The following is a 14,989-nucleotide window of genomic DNA, read 5'->3' on the forward strand; positions in this document are numbered from 1 at the left end:
GAAAAGACTCCCTAAGTCTTTTCTTTCCTTCTTTTATTTACAGGCAGGAGCTGAGTTTCAGAGCAATGCCTGGCTGTGTAATCAGGAGACCTGGATTCCTGTAATTTGACTTTGGGAAACCTCTTTGGGCTTCAACTCTAAAATGGGGCCACAAAGGCTGGTCTATGAATTGAATAAGGTAATGCATCTGAAAATGTTTAATAGTGCCTAGCACATAGTAGGTGCTAATTTTTTTCTTCTTCTTTTTTTTAATCTTTATTTATTTTTGAGAGAGAGATAGGGTGTGAGCAGGGGAGGAGCAGAGAGAGAGGGAGACACAGAATGCAAAGCAGGCTCCAGGCTCCGAGCTGTCAGCACAGAGCCCGACGCGGGGTTCGAACTCACGGACTGTGTGATCATGACCTGAGCCGAAGTCGGACACTCAACTGACTGAGCCACCCAGGCGCCCCAGTAGGTGCTAATTTTTCAAAAATTAAAAATTCAATATGTTCTTAAGAAGTTACCATGTACCCCTATTCCTAGTACTCAGGGAAGCCCCAATAGGGAAAATGCTCAGGGGGGGAAGGACCTCAGAGAGTTCACAAGTGGGTCCTACTAAACATTCTTATTCCACACCCTGTAGCAAAGAACATGGGTCAGGTTAAATCTGGTCAGCAGGTGGCAGGGTGGGAGAGCTCGGTGCTGAGGGCACAAGACAGGCAACCAGGACTCCGGGAGCTGGGGCGAGAGACAGTGGTGTGGACTGGTGATTAGGAAAGTGAGCAGGGCCCAGCAGGTGTAAGGTTTGGACAGCTGAGAGGATAGTGAGTAAGGTATCCTCATAGTCCCAGCATGATGCTGGCCGTGGGCCCTCCAGGCAAGCCTCTGCTCTGGAGAAGAGACTTTGATTTATGAATACTGAATCTCATGATAGACCCAACAGTCCTACACTGCAGGACCTGGTCCAGCCAGGTCTCCGTGGGCCCGGGATGGTGGAACAGCATGGCTGAGGGCCTCTTGGACATCTTGGAGCCCCTGCTACTACAGACCCATCCAGGAAATGTCAGCTCTTTTGCTGCTGGAATTGGGAGCCTCAGGGAAGGCAGGCCTGGGAACCTGGGGACATAGAAACTGCATGTGGACCAGGGGGTGGCTGGAGTGTGAATCCTCGCCTTCATCTGTAGAAGCAAGCCCTGGAATTGCTGGGAGTTGGGGGGCAAGGCTGGTCAAGATACAGGGAGAGGAGAACCAGAAAAAGGCAAAGCACACCTGGGACTGCTAATGGCAGGGGCCTGCACATCGCTTCTTTTCCAGAGCACAGCCAGAGCCTGGCCCAGTGGCAATGAGTGTTGATCAAATTGATTTGATAAGAGAGATCTAGAGTGAGATACAGTCACAGAGACACGGGTGATAGAGAGAGAAGCCAAGAGATGAAAAGACATGCATACTCAGGGATAAAACCCTAGAGATAATGGAAATGGAGAAGGGAGAGAGAGGAGAAAAACAAAACTGAGCAGAGACAGAGAAGGAGAGAGAAGATAGTGTCTTCACCAAGTCCCAAAATAGCAGCTGCTGGTGCCGGCAGCCTGCCCTGAGTTGGCCCCTTAATTGGGGCTGAATTCAGCATTCTCTGAGCCCAGCACGGATGTCACAGGACGGTGTGTGCTGGGCCAAGGTTGTCAGAAAAGGCCCAGCTGGAGCTGGAATGTGTATTGAGTGTGTGGCTTCCTGCCCTGGGCTCCCCACACCCCCTCTAACTCCCATCCTGTACACGGGCCCAGACCAGAGATGCTGCTCTGAGGGGAGGTGACAGCTCTGGGGAGGTCAGGGTATCACCTGCTCTGCCGGGGAGCAGGGAGAGGGACTGGACTAAGGAGCAAGGAGAGGGTGGAAGGGAGTGGCTGATCCTTGCATTTGGGGAAGAGATGATGGTTGGACCGTTGGATACTTAGTGCTGTTATCTTAGGGCCAAGTTACACTTTCACATAACTCTCTTAACAGGCTGATTTGTCTGCCCATGTCCTCTCTTCCAGATGCCAGCACCCAGTTGTGTGACCCAAGCAGCCATAATTTAAGGTACCACCTCCTCTCCAACCCATTCCCCTATTGCTTCGGAAGAAGGGCTGGTCCTGTGTCCTAAGGGAGCATAGCCTCTGCTCCGGCCAGTTATACAAGGAGGTCTGGCCGGGCTCCATTTCCCCTTAGGATAAAATGAACACACCTGCTATTCCCCATGCCATGAGGAATTTTTGTTAGATGTCAAGAATTTTCCAGCAGCATGAAATCAAGACTAGCATACAGGATAGCTGAGTGGCATGACCACCACCTCATGTCCCTGCTCCATTACATGGGAAACTTGAAACTTCTTCTACAGATTAATACCACATCTGTGCTCGTGACGCTCAGTGCTGGGTTAATTTAAAAATATTAATTGGCAATTAGTTGGAAAGTGCCCCCAGACCCAAAAAAAGAAGGGAAGGGAATTAATATTTACATGCCAGGCACTGTGCTAAATAGTTTCCCTTATGTTGTGGCATTTAATCCTCACAAGAGGCCTGGGATGTTTTTATTATCATTTCCGCTTCTGGATATGGAAAGAGATTAGATAATTTGCCCAAGGTCACTTAGCTGGTTAGTGGAAGAGCTGGGGCCCAAACCCTGATCTGCCTGCCTTCAAAGCCCATTTTACTATGCCGGGTGACCCAAAGACCTCAGGGAAGCCTTGCTTCTAGATGAGAACTAGGAGAACCGTCATAGAAAGTAGAGTGAATAGTCTCTTAGGAGACTTGAGGGAAATTGATATGCAAGGCAGCTCTACTCTTGGTTGGCCTTCTTCCATGTAGTCAGATGGTGGGCAGATGTCATCAGGATGCCTAACCCAAGGGGCCAAGACTTTAGAGCTATCATAGGTTGGGTTCACCTGGAAGCAGACTCTGAGATGATTAGTTTGCAGAAAATTTACTGGGGAGCAGTCTCAGGGCTGATGCTTGTGGGGGAGGAAAGGGACAGAATTGGGCAGTGGAAGACAGTGACCTGCCAGTACAGTCTCAGCAAAGACCAAGACTTAGCTGATTCTGCAGGGTCCTGGAAGCTGGGATGATCCTTCAGAGCTGTCATGAGTTGGGGTGAGGAAGCTGGACCTTCACTCTCTATCATTGGCCATTGGGTGTTGACTGCCCTGGGAAGTGGGTCTGACCTTGGACAAGGATGCTTGCTTCAGTACAGACAATTCCCATAGAGAGTGGACAGATGAAAGCTGTCAAACAGCCACCTCCCAGCAGCTGGGAGAATAACCTGTAGGGGCCATCTGGGTGTTCAGCACAGCATTCCTGACAAAGTTTCTCTGTGACAACAGTAAGACACATGGCTGGGGAAGGCCAACTCCATGATAGACAGAAACATCAGACATAATATAGACCAGGAATGAGGATTCCCTAGGGGCAAGGGTCCCCTTGAGAGAAAGGGAATGAAGCTGGGCTGAAGAGTTCTGGAAAACACCTTGAAGTTTGCCTCTGCCTCCTGTGCCAACAATGCCAGACAGAAAAGGTGCCCAGGAAATCAAAGCTGAGGACAGAGTCACCCCTTGGCTAACGTGTCCTCCAGAAAGACCCTGCATGCCTAGCCCTGAGTGGAGCTACACTGGGTGACAGGAAAAGAGGGAGAGAATGGAAGGACAAGTAAAGGACAAGTTGGACCTGTCTCAAGGCATTCACATTCTGGCTGGGGGTGCAGCTTCATATGTGGGAGCAGGCAGAGAGTAGCACATGGTGTGTTCCCAGGCTGTCTTGGATGGTTCTGCCAGCTCTTAGGGTAAATTAATTCAGAGAAGGAAGCCAGCAAGGTGGGAAAGTCAAAGAGAGATCCTCAGAACAGAAGAGACTTAGGATAAGCCTTGAATAATGGAGAGGAGTCAGGCAAAACAAGGATCTGCACTTCTGAAATGTCCTCTCACTACCCTGCTCTGTGACCATGGGGGAAGGGAGTCATTACTCACCCAAGGTTGGTTTATCTCCAGATTAAGAGGTGACCCAGAGAAATACACAGTCTCTATTCTTGCCTTTGTAAATACTCTGTCATCTCAGGCACCCTGGATCTGTCCATGGTTCTGAACCCCAGAGTGCTTTTCCATGCCTCACCTTGGGAGGACTAAGTCTGCAGAATTTCAGTTTCTCCTTCTGCAAGAAAATGGCAAGACGAGCCTTGTCATGTAGGGTTTATGCACGGAGGCTTCAGCCAGTGCCAGGATATCTGCCCCTGGACACTCAGGCCCTACCTTAGCTTCACTGGGCAGAGCAGGACAGGATACACCCACCTTTCCAGTCATAAACAGAGCCCAAGGGCTACCACTTGATTCATGTTTATAAGCAGAGCATAATATGAGCAGTTTAAAGGTGGGCCTTCAAGGGAGCTCATTTTTGATAATGAACCAGTCTGTGTCTTGATTGTAGTGGTGGTAATACTGATTTATACATGTGATAAACATATAGAGCCATACATATACACATACAAAAATGAGTGTATGCAAAACTGATTAAAGTTGAGTAAAGTCTGTAGTCTAGTTAATTACCACAATACATGTGCTAATGTCAAGTTCCTAGTTTTGAAATTGCTAAAGTTATCCCCGCATTCCTTCACATCACTGGGGGAAGCTGGGTGATGAGTACTTGGGACACTTTTGTACTAATTTTGCAATTTCTTGGAACCTATAGTTATTTCAAAAAATTTTTAACTAAAAAAAAAAAAAAACATTGTACCTAGTGGCTGGTCCTGCTTAAAAACCTCTTATCAGCTGTCTCTTCTTTACCCCATGTATATCCTTTGGGGGCCCAACTCAAGTTTTTTCTTCCCCAGGAAGCTTCATGAACACCCATGCCCACTTCTTGGTTTCTACAGCACTTACAATGTGAACACATAGCCAGGTGTCTGTCCTATGTGGTTTCATGTATTTCTTTTGCCTCCCCAATGATACTGAGAGTTCTCTGAGGGTGGGGTTTTATCTTCTGGGTCTTCTACTTCCTTCTTGGATCCTAAGGATACACAACCAGTGCTCAACTATTACTTGGTGACGGACTGATAAATATCTGTTTCCCTCAGGACCCAGACTTTTTCAAGCCCTGAATTGCCTCTTTAATTCCGGAGCTCCTATTAAGTCCAGCTCTGTGGCAGTCTGTCTCCAACAATCATGTGAGGAAGTGGGAGAACATTGGACTTGAAGATTGGGAGCCATGCACCATGGCTACCACTTAGTGAATATCCACATGATAATAACACTTAACATCTTTGCAACCCTGTAAACAGGGAGCTGCACCCCCATTTTACACATGGGAACAGACATGAGCAAGAGATAAGTAGCAAGAGATAAGTAACAGAATTGCAAACATAGTTCTGTTTCCCAGCTTTGCCCGTTGCTTAACCTCTCTGATCTTCAGTTTACTCATCTGTAAAATGGGAAGAATAATACCTTCATCACAGAGCTTTTGTGAGAGGTAATGAAATAACTTTCATAGCGTTTGCTATTCTGCAGCTTCCTCAAAGGTAGGACCAGGCCTGGGATATTCACTTCGTGTTTGTTGAAATAATCAATAAACAAATAAATGGTTGAAAGAATAAACAAATGCTTGCAAAGTGCCCTCTCAGTTCTGAGCACAGAATGGAACTCTGTAAATGTTAGTTCCTCCCTCCTTTCCTCTTCATTCCAGCCCAGGCTTTTCTGGCATGAATTGCCATCCAAACAATGCCAGGACAGTGGAAAATCTGCCAGTCCCTTCTGGTTCCAAAGGAAAGAAAATGTGTCCTTTTCAATTTGCAGAGTTTGAGCATGGTAGGAGGCATGGGGATCCCTCTGCCCCTGAACTCATCCTCAGGCCTGTGGCCAGGCAGGGCCGAGGGAAGACTGTGCAAACCAGCAGCCTGGGCGGGGGCCACTCAGGGACCCTTTTTCAGGGTGTCAAAGAGTGGACTCTAAGGGCTGGGCCTGGAGCCCCACTGTTCTCCTACAAAGTAACCTCACATGAAGATGTCAGGGGGTCCAGGGAGGGCTGTGGGACACCCACCTTTGGAGAAAAGGCAATAGGGATTTATAGCCCCTGTGTGCCTATCCCTCACGCAGAATCCTAGAATCCAAATCTGTCAGGGATGTGAGAAACCCTGACTGTCATTAATACAGCTTCAAAAGGCTGATTCTTCTCCAGGTAGGGACGGGTCCAAGGCTTGAACCGCCGCCCCCCTTCCCAGGGTACAGGAGACTTACTACTCCCCTGGTATGATCATTCACTGCTTGTCCTGCTGGGAAGGGCAAAACAGGCCATTCCAGCACTTCTGGAAACCAGGCTTGCCTGAGTCAAGCCAAAAGAGCAGTGAGGTGGTAGCTTCATAACTGAAGGTTCCATGGCCAATTGTTTTCATGCTGATGCCTAGGATAAAATCTTGCATTTTGAAGAGTTCAGGCTGATAGGTAAAACCTTGGGAAAGAGTAAATCGGCCACAGAGTTCATACTAAGGTGTAAATTATTGACAAGCTAAGTTCTTCCTTGTCTGAACAATGACTGGCCTACTGACTCCAAATACAGACCTCTGAGAAGCTGTTCTGCAGTTCTTGCCTCCAGAGCTGTTTGATCGGGTGGATGGGCAGTACATCCCTTATGCTCCCTCTCCCCTAGGTTCCAACTTCCCACCCCCTTTCTAGCCCCAGGAGTCCACTTAAGTATAGGCTATTGGATTTAATCCACATGCCCTTGGTTTGACATAATCCTCCCCCCATCCTGGCCCAGCAGGGATGGGAAATTCAACTAGTTGTACAGGCTCCATCCCCCCCTGCTCACTCCTAATTTCAAGGCTGAAAAGAATGCTTTACACTTTTAAGGCCCTTCCCATAAATCCTCCCCTGTGGTTGAACACGTATGGATTAATAGTCCCATATTAAAAAATGTTTTTAAGTAGGCTTCACACCCAGCACAGAGCCCAACATGGGGCTTGAACTCACAACTCTGAGATCAAAACCTGAGCTGAAATCAAGAGTCAGAGGCTTAACCAACTGAGCCATCCAGGCACCCAATGGTTCCATTTTAAAGATGAGGAAACTTCAGGTGATAGTAAAGTGACTTGCCTAAGGTCACGCAGCGAGACAGTTGGCAAGACTGAATGTAAATCCCGGGGCTCCTAATTTCTGTTCCTGCCCTTGCCAACTCTCCACAGTCTGCCAGTGAACACCAGCTGCAGTGGCTTCCTCAGCCCTCTTCTCTGCCTCCAGCTCTTCCAGCTTGGACACGGGTGTCTATTTTCAGGAAGATACAGGGCTTTGTTCTCAGGAAGCTCATGTTAGGGTGGGCAGACAGGAGTGTGCATGAGGGAGCAAGGAGAGGCAGCAAGGCAGGTCTTAAGGGGCTTGGAGCATGGACACCAGCTCCCACAGAGGAGTGTCAGTGAGGCAATGGGTTCCTTGGGGATGGGGCCTATGAGAGCCAGCGAGGATTCCATGTCAGTCTACCCCTCTGGCAGACATTTGCTCTTTCCATTCCATAGCCCCTCACTCAACAGAGTCCTCCAGACATCCAGTGCCCCTAGTCAAGCTCAGTGCTTCTATCGCCAGAGGCCAGGTCTACCAGCTGCCCCCACATCCACTTATAAAGTCAGGTCTCCAGAGGGAGCCTGGATCCCATCCTCACATTCTCCGCCCCCCTTCCCCAGCACCACAACTCAGGCCTTGCCTGTGTACTGGAGCACATTCTAACAGTAGCATCTTGCCCCAAAGACTCTCAAAGTCCCCAAGGGCCTTGATAAGACATGACAAGCTGGACAAGAACAGGGTTAGTTTGTGTCAACCACTCTGTTCTTGCCCCTAGGGGTCAACATTTTTCCTAAAATGTGTACGGGGTGAAGGCTCAGGCTAGTCCTAAAATGAAATTCAATCTCTGGACAGAGTCAGGGCTTAGTTATAGGAGTTAGGGGTTAGAGGGTGTCCCAAACGTTGACACAAATCTGGTCTCTTTGGTCTTGAAAAGCAGGAAAAGACATACAGCCAAATCCACATGGCTTTATGGTGAGCGCTTCTCTTTCTCCACGCTCCCTGGGGACCCGGTCCCTGGCCCAGTGCAGTGGGAGGTGGAAGGGGCAAAGATCCCTCTCTCAAGGGGCTCCAGGCTCAGGGGACGAGATCAGTGTCACATCAGCAACACTTTCCAAGAACATTAGTTTCCTATGGCTGCCATACCAAATTGCAGTGAGTTTGGTGGCTTAAAACAACACAAATTTATTTTCTTACATTTCTGGAGATCAGAAGTCTCACAGGGCTAAAATTAAAGTGTTGACAGTGCTGTAGTCCCTTCTGGAGGCCTTAGGGGAGTATCTGTTTCCTTGCCTTCTCCAATTTCTGGAGGCCGCCTCTTATCTTTGGCTCATGGCCTTGCCTCCATTTTCAAAGCCAGCAATGCTGGTTGTGTGTTTCTAATATATCTGGTTGGTATATTGACTCATCTGACTCCCACTTCCACTGTTAAGGACCATTGTGATGACACTGTGACAACTTGGAGAATCCAGGACACTCTCTCTATTTTAAGACCAGCTGATTAGCAACCTTAATTCCATCTGCAAATTTAATCCCCCTTTGCCATATTAACATACTACATTCACAGTTTCCAGGGATTAAGACATGCACATCTTTGAGAGGCAGGGGGAGCTGATGGGATTATACTGCCCATCACACCAACTTATAGAGAGTGTAGTACACATAGGGACGTGGAGAGGTCTCAGGATCCCTTTGGGAGCTGGAGACCTGGGTTCTCATTCTGGCTTGCCCACTGCCTGGTGTTTGGCTTTGGACAGGCCCTTCCCCTCTCAGGCCTCAGCATACCCTTCTATATTCAAGGAGGATGAACTAGACGATGGCTGTACTAACTAGTGTAAAGTTGGGCTCTGAAACATAGACACCCAGCAGTATTTCAGTGGCTTTAAGAAAGACAGCCACATATATCAATCCAGGATGAACATCCCAGGTGTATGGGGGCTCTGCTTCATGTGGTGATTTAGGGATTGGGATTCTTTCTCTGTCTTGCCTTGGGGCCTTGGTATTCAAAGTGTGCTTCTGGGGGCTCCTGGGTGGCTCAGTCGGTTAAGCGTCTGACTCCAGCTCAGGTCATGTTCTCGTGGTCTGTGGATTCGAGTCCCGCGTCCGGCTCTGTGCTGACAGCTCGGAGCCTGGAGTCTGCTTCAAATTCTGTGTGTCTCTCTCTCTGCCTCTCCCCCGCCTCTCCCTCAAAAACAAAAATAAACATTGAAAAAAAATTTTTTAAAAGCAAACAAAACCAAAGTGTGCTTATTGAACCAACAGCATCAGCATTTACCTTGGAGCTCTTTAAAAATACAAATTCTTACTTCCCATCCCCGGACTTAGTGAATCAGAAACTCTTGGGAGGTGGGTAGCAATCCACAATCCAAAAATACCTATAGGTAATTCTGATGCACACTGAAGATTAAGAACCACTGTTCTAGAGAATTATACTTACCTGCTTGGGTGCAGCTGAGTCACGGACATGTCTGAGTTTGGGTTCATGAGAAGGAAGCATGGTGGAGCACACCCCTAAGGCTTTGTGGGCCAGGCTTTAAATCCGCCATTGGTGAGAATTTGGTCCCATGGCCAAACTTAGTTGCAAGGGGGTGTTGAGAAATGTAAGCTCTAGCTGAGCTGCCACATGGCTAACTACAGTTCTACCAGTGTGGAAGAGGAGGAGGAAAGATTTTGATATATAACTAGCAATCCCCACGATAATTGCTTAGCTGTCTTCTATTTCATAAGAACAATGATTTCTTGCATCTGTCCTAAATCACAGGCCTCATCTGATAAGCTGAATGCACCCCAGAGGGGTGTCCTCATACATTTCAACTCAGCTCTAGCCTCAATTGCCACAGTTTCCTAGGCATCCTGATGGTGGTCGTGAGACCAAGGTCATTCTCCAATTTGGAAAGAGAGTGGGAGAAGGGAAGGACTGGCTTTACAAAGCCTGGGCCTACCTAAGCTTAAGTAGGCAAAGGTGGGGGTGGAGAGGCCATGTTTAGGATATCAGATCTGCCTCATAAAATGCTGGAGGTTTTCAAGATATCCTAGGTTCAGCAGGATGGAGAACACACTTGTTACCACCCCTCCCCCTCCATCAATATCATCAGCACCAACATTAAAAAATTTTTATTTAATGTTTATTTATTTTTGAGAGAGAGAGCATGAGTGGGAGAGGGACAGAGTGAGGGAGACAGAGAATGTGAAGTGAGCTCCAAGCTGACAGCAGAGGGGCTCAAACTCACAAGCCGTGAGATCATGACCTGAGCTGAAGTTGGATGCCCAACCAACTGAGCCGCCCAGGCACCCAAACGCCAACATTTTTTGAGTGTTCACTTTTTTCTGCTCCCTGAGCTGTATGCTTAATGAGAACGTGGCACCAACTGCTGAAGATTCAGGAAATACTCAAAGCTTCAGGTGGGAAAAACAGGGAAATAACTGTCCATTCTACCCTCTCTCCCTGCACATTGTCCTGGGAGCTTCTTAGAGTAAGGTGAGAGGCCTCCTTCTTCATACTGGGCATGGCCCCAGGGAGGGGGAATCGGCCTCCTCCACGGGTTCGGAAGCCAAGTAGATGTGTTTCGTTGTTCTCTCTCCTTCGTCACATTGAGCCCCTCGGTTCAGATCTTCCGATGGTGTCATGGGTGTTCTGGACTTTCTCAGATGGCCGTGTTGGCTGAGCCTCCTGCAGAAACACTGTCCTGAGCCGGGCTTGGTGCCAGACCTTGACTTCTGCAGGGCAACAGTGAAGAACATGCCTCCCGCATTTTCCATGGCTGTTGGGGAAGATGCTGCCTGTTGTGCAGCTCAATGTCCCTAAAGTAATGGCTCCTGTGATAAATTCCACTTCGAATTTAATGCCGGGGACATGTTTATGTCTCCTGAAAAACTGGCCTTTTGTTCTGGCAGGGAGAACACTATATCCTTGTGGTTCCACTTTGGTCTGAGCTGCCAGGAACCTCAGAGCTAAATTTAATGATTAATTGCAACACCTCAATATTTTCAGTGTAGGATGTAGTTCTTGCTTCCTTTTCCATTCACTAGAATTTCTCAAGGGGGAGATCTGTAGATGCCTGGGACAGAATCAGCTTGCTGAAGTGCACCTTACAGCCCAATCTCAGCCCCACAGGACCGGGAGTCCTGGCAGGTTCAGCCCCACAGGACCGGAGTCCTGGCAGGTGCGATAGGGTTGGGAGGAACGTCTGATGCATCCCAAGTCAGTTCTTAGAGAAGCCAAAGACGGAGACCCACTGCAATGAATCCTATTAAGCTTTATCTCAAACACTGTCTACTGAAGGCAGGCTCTCCCAAAAACCACCTCAAAATGTTCTTGGATGTGGGAGGAATTTGAATAATAAATAAAGCCTGTCCTGGAATACTAAGCAGCTATGAAAATGAATGAGGGAACTTATTAAGAAATAAAAAGATATTTCATCAGGTGAAAAAAGAAAGGAACACAACAGCATGGAGAGAATACTAACTTTTTTGGGTAAGTTTATTTATTTTCAGAGAGACAGAGTGTGAGCAGGGGAAGGGCAGAGAGAGAGAGAGAGAGAGAGAGAGAGAGAGAGAGAATCTCAAGCAGGTGCTGTGCTGTCAAAGCAGAGTCGCACTCAGGACTTGAACTCACGAAACCACGAGATCATGACCTGAGCCAAAATCAAAAGTCAGATGCTTAACCAACCTAGCCACCCAGACACCCCTAGAATACTAACTTTTGTGATCAATAGGGGGAAATATGAATGCATATTTGTTTTGCTCATATAAATGTAAGGGGACTCTGGAAGGCTTTGTCAGAAATTAGTAACAGTTGCAGAAGAGGAGATGGTGGGAACTGGGGTCTTAGATAGGAATGAAAGGAAACCTTTCACTATATAGCTTTAACATTTTTCCCTTTTTGAACCATGTGAAGATATTTAGATTCAAAAAATTTAAATTATATGTATCTCTGCTCAAAAGACACTGCTCTCTCACAACCATGTTACCTGTTTCATTAAGACAGGCATTTGGAGCCACAGAGTTTCCTCTGTGAACCTCACACAACAGCATCCCAGGTCAGCTTCCCTGGGAAGGGGTCCCTGGGACTCGCAGCTTTGGACAGAGCTGGCTACACCCTCAGAAGAGTAGAAAATGGGTTGAGCAAAGGAGAGTGAAAATGCTCCCCCAATTCTAAGAACATTTAATGTTCAGTGTCCAGGTTCAGGAATGTTCTGCCATCATTTTTGCCTGTCCAAGGGGATCTCTTACTCAGACAGGCTCCGATGCCATTAAATATCATAAGACCAATCAGAGTTTGGGAATGGAGGCTTCGGATTCTGACCTTGCCTTGGGTCTGGGTCGACACTTGGGACTATTACTGGTTTGGCAAGATGTGGTTTGAAAGAAGTAGGTTGTGGGAAGTAGACCACATCAGATGAGAAGGAAAAGGGAGAGAGAATTTGTGATCAGAAGACAAGACCGGGGAAGGGGGGGATGGCAGTACGTCCCCAGCACCCTGTCCCCGAAAGAATGACTCCCTTTGGGATCCCCCATATTGAGGGATGGCTGAGCATTATCTTCATGGCTCCAGGCTTTGTCCTTGGCTCCAACTTCTCTCTGGAACTCTGGGTAGAATGCCCACCCTTTGCCAGGCTTTGCCTTGAATGAGCTGAAGCCTCCAGGACTGTGCTCACACTGTTTTAGAGTGGGGAGAAGCATAGAGCTCATCCAGTCTGGCCCCTTCATTTTATGGAGAAGGTCCAAGTTCCAAGCACGGAGAGTGACGTCCCCAAGGCCGCACAGCTGGGACCTAGAATTACAATCAAGGGTGAGGGACTGGGGCTTTCCTGGAATGTTCACAGCCCCAGGAATCCAGCCAGCAAATCAGGAAAGGGAACCTTTCTCCTCCTCATCAAACAGTTTAGACTCTGGGGGTCTTTATTCTCAGGTCACAGACAGGGGCTGCCCCAAAGTGAGAGGCTGGCCCATGGGATGGGGGAGATAATGGGGAAAAAACACTTAGAAAGAGCTACAGGTGGGCAGACACACTCGTCTAGGGCCATTTGGTTGGCAAGTCAGGGAGATAGAGATGTTTCAGGAAGACTGTCCCTAAAAGGGAAGAAGAGTAGCATAAATGATGAGTTAACACCCCGGTAAATCCTGACCTGATATTTCAGTGTTCTAGCTGCAAGCGTAAATGCCGGGAATGTGACGGAGGGATGGATGGTGTGCTTGAAATGATGGAGCACTCCAGCCTCTCTCCAATCCCTTCCATGATGCTGGCCCTGTTTCATGCTCAGTACCGATAACAAGGATGTGTCCTGGAATGAAAGATGGCCCAGGAATGACAGGACCAACCTGTCTCCATTACATCTTTTCTGACAATGGAGTACAGCCACGTCTGCCTTGGAGCCAGAGGAGATCATGGTCTGACTCCTGGAGGACGGAGAGTGCTCCGGGCACAGGCCTCCTCTCCCACCACACTGAGCCCACCCAGGATGCAGCCCTTCCTCCAATCTTCCAAGCCATCCCTTCTCGTCTTGCAAAGGTCAGGTTCAAGCTCTGACTCATCTAAGAAGCCTGCGCTGACAACTCTGGCCTGCACCAAATTCTTCCTTCCTCTCGCTCCTGTGCACTTACCACATGAACCACCCATCACCTCCAGTTAATGCCTGAATATTTCACTTATATTTGATTGCTTCATATGTTTCAATTCCCAATAAAATACTTTTGTTAACTTCACCGTGGGTCCCTGCCCCACCGATACCTAGCACAGAGTAGATGCTCAATAAATGGGAACCGAATGACTGAATATCTTGAATTGGAGGATAAGTCTCTTCTCTCCCTCCAATCTAGTAGCTCATCAGGCATAAAGAAGCCACGTTCTCTGCCCACCCTGTTGCCCAGCACAGAGTACCGGTGCAAGACGTACGGAGAACGGAGGCCAATAAAGCTGGTCAGTTCAGCCCCTCCAAGCGGAGGCTGGTTGTAGAGCAAGCCTACACCAGATGTTGGTGCTGACCCCCCTCATTCTTCTCGCATGAATTTCCCCATAGGTCCCAAGCATCCCACCTTCCACAAAGGCTCAGACAGGCTCTCCCCATAGGGCCTTTGGGCTTCCCTCTATCACTGCATCCACAGAGCTGGGGGCCAGGTGGACTGCTGCTTCCTCTGTAGGCTCAAGGAGTGGCCACCATGCCCCCTCTACTCCTGGTTTGACCAAGGGGCAACAGCACAGAAGGAGAAAAAGAGGTCACCTGGAGATGTCAGGTTCAAGCATTGTGACATGCACTTCCACGGAGGTGGGCTGATTCCACCCTCCCAGCTCTGGCCTGTGGGAAACCCTGAGCCCTCTTCCCTTTGTCTTCTTCCCAAATGCCATTCCCTTCCACCTTCACAGACTTCTCATGTGATAATGAGGCCGTTCTTATTCCTATAGATCTTGGAGAGGGAGGTCAGGTGTATCCAAGCCTGCCCAGGAGGCATACATGTGTCCTTGGGCCAAGGAGATGATGTCACATGTAGGCCAGTGTTGAAGCACCCTCCTCTCCAGGAAGTTCATCCTTGTATCTGACCCAAATCTCTTTCAGTGCAACTGAAGCCCAGTTTGCTCACTGTCCTCCACAGAGCTTGGCTCCTATCCTTGAGCTCATTCCCTCACTTCCTCTCTGCCGGCTGTGCAGCCAGGATGGGGTCATCCTGTGACCTCGCTTTAAATCTCAGGGCCTGGGGAACGGCTTTTATCATCCCCGCCGGTTGGTTCCATCTGTCTTAATTACATTTTCGATTTTGTCACTTACCGTCACTTCGTATTTCCTTCAGTGGCTGAGCGTGCCCACGAGGACCTGGCAGGGGTTGGGGGGGGCGCGGGGGCGGTGTCCCTGCCTTCCCAGCCACTCAGCAGTTCCCGGCTCCGTCACTCAGGACAGGCAAATTGCTGGCACCTGCCCCGGGGCTCGCTGCAGAGCAGGCTGAATAAAATCG

Source organism: Panthera leo, chromosome B3 (assembly GCF_018350215.1).
Source record: "Panthera leo isolate Ple1 chromosome B3, P.leo_Ple1_pat1.1, whole genome shotgun sequence".
In the NCBI taxonomy this organism is placed as follows: Eukaryota; Metazoa; Chordata; class Mammalia; order Carnivora; family Felidae; genus Panthera; species Panthera leo.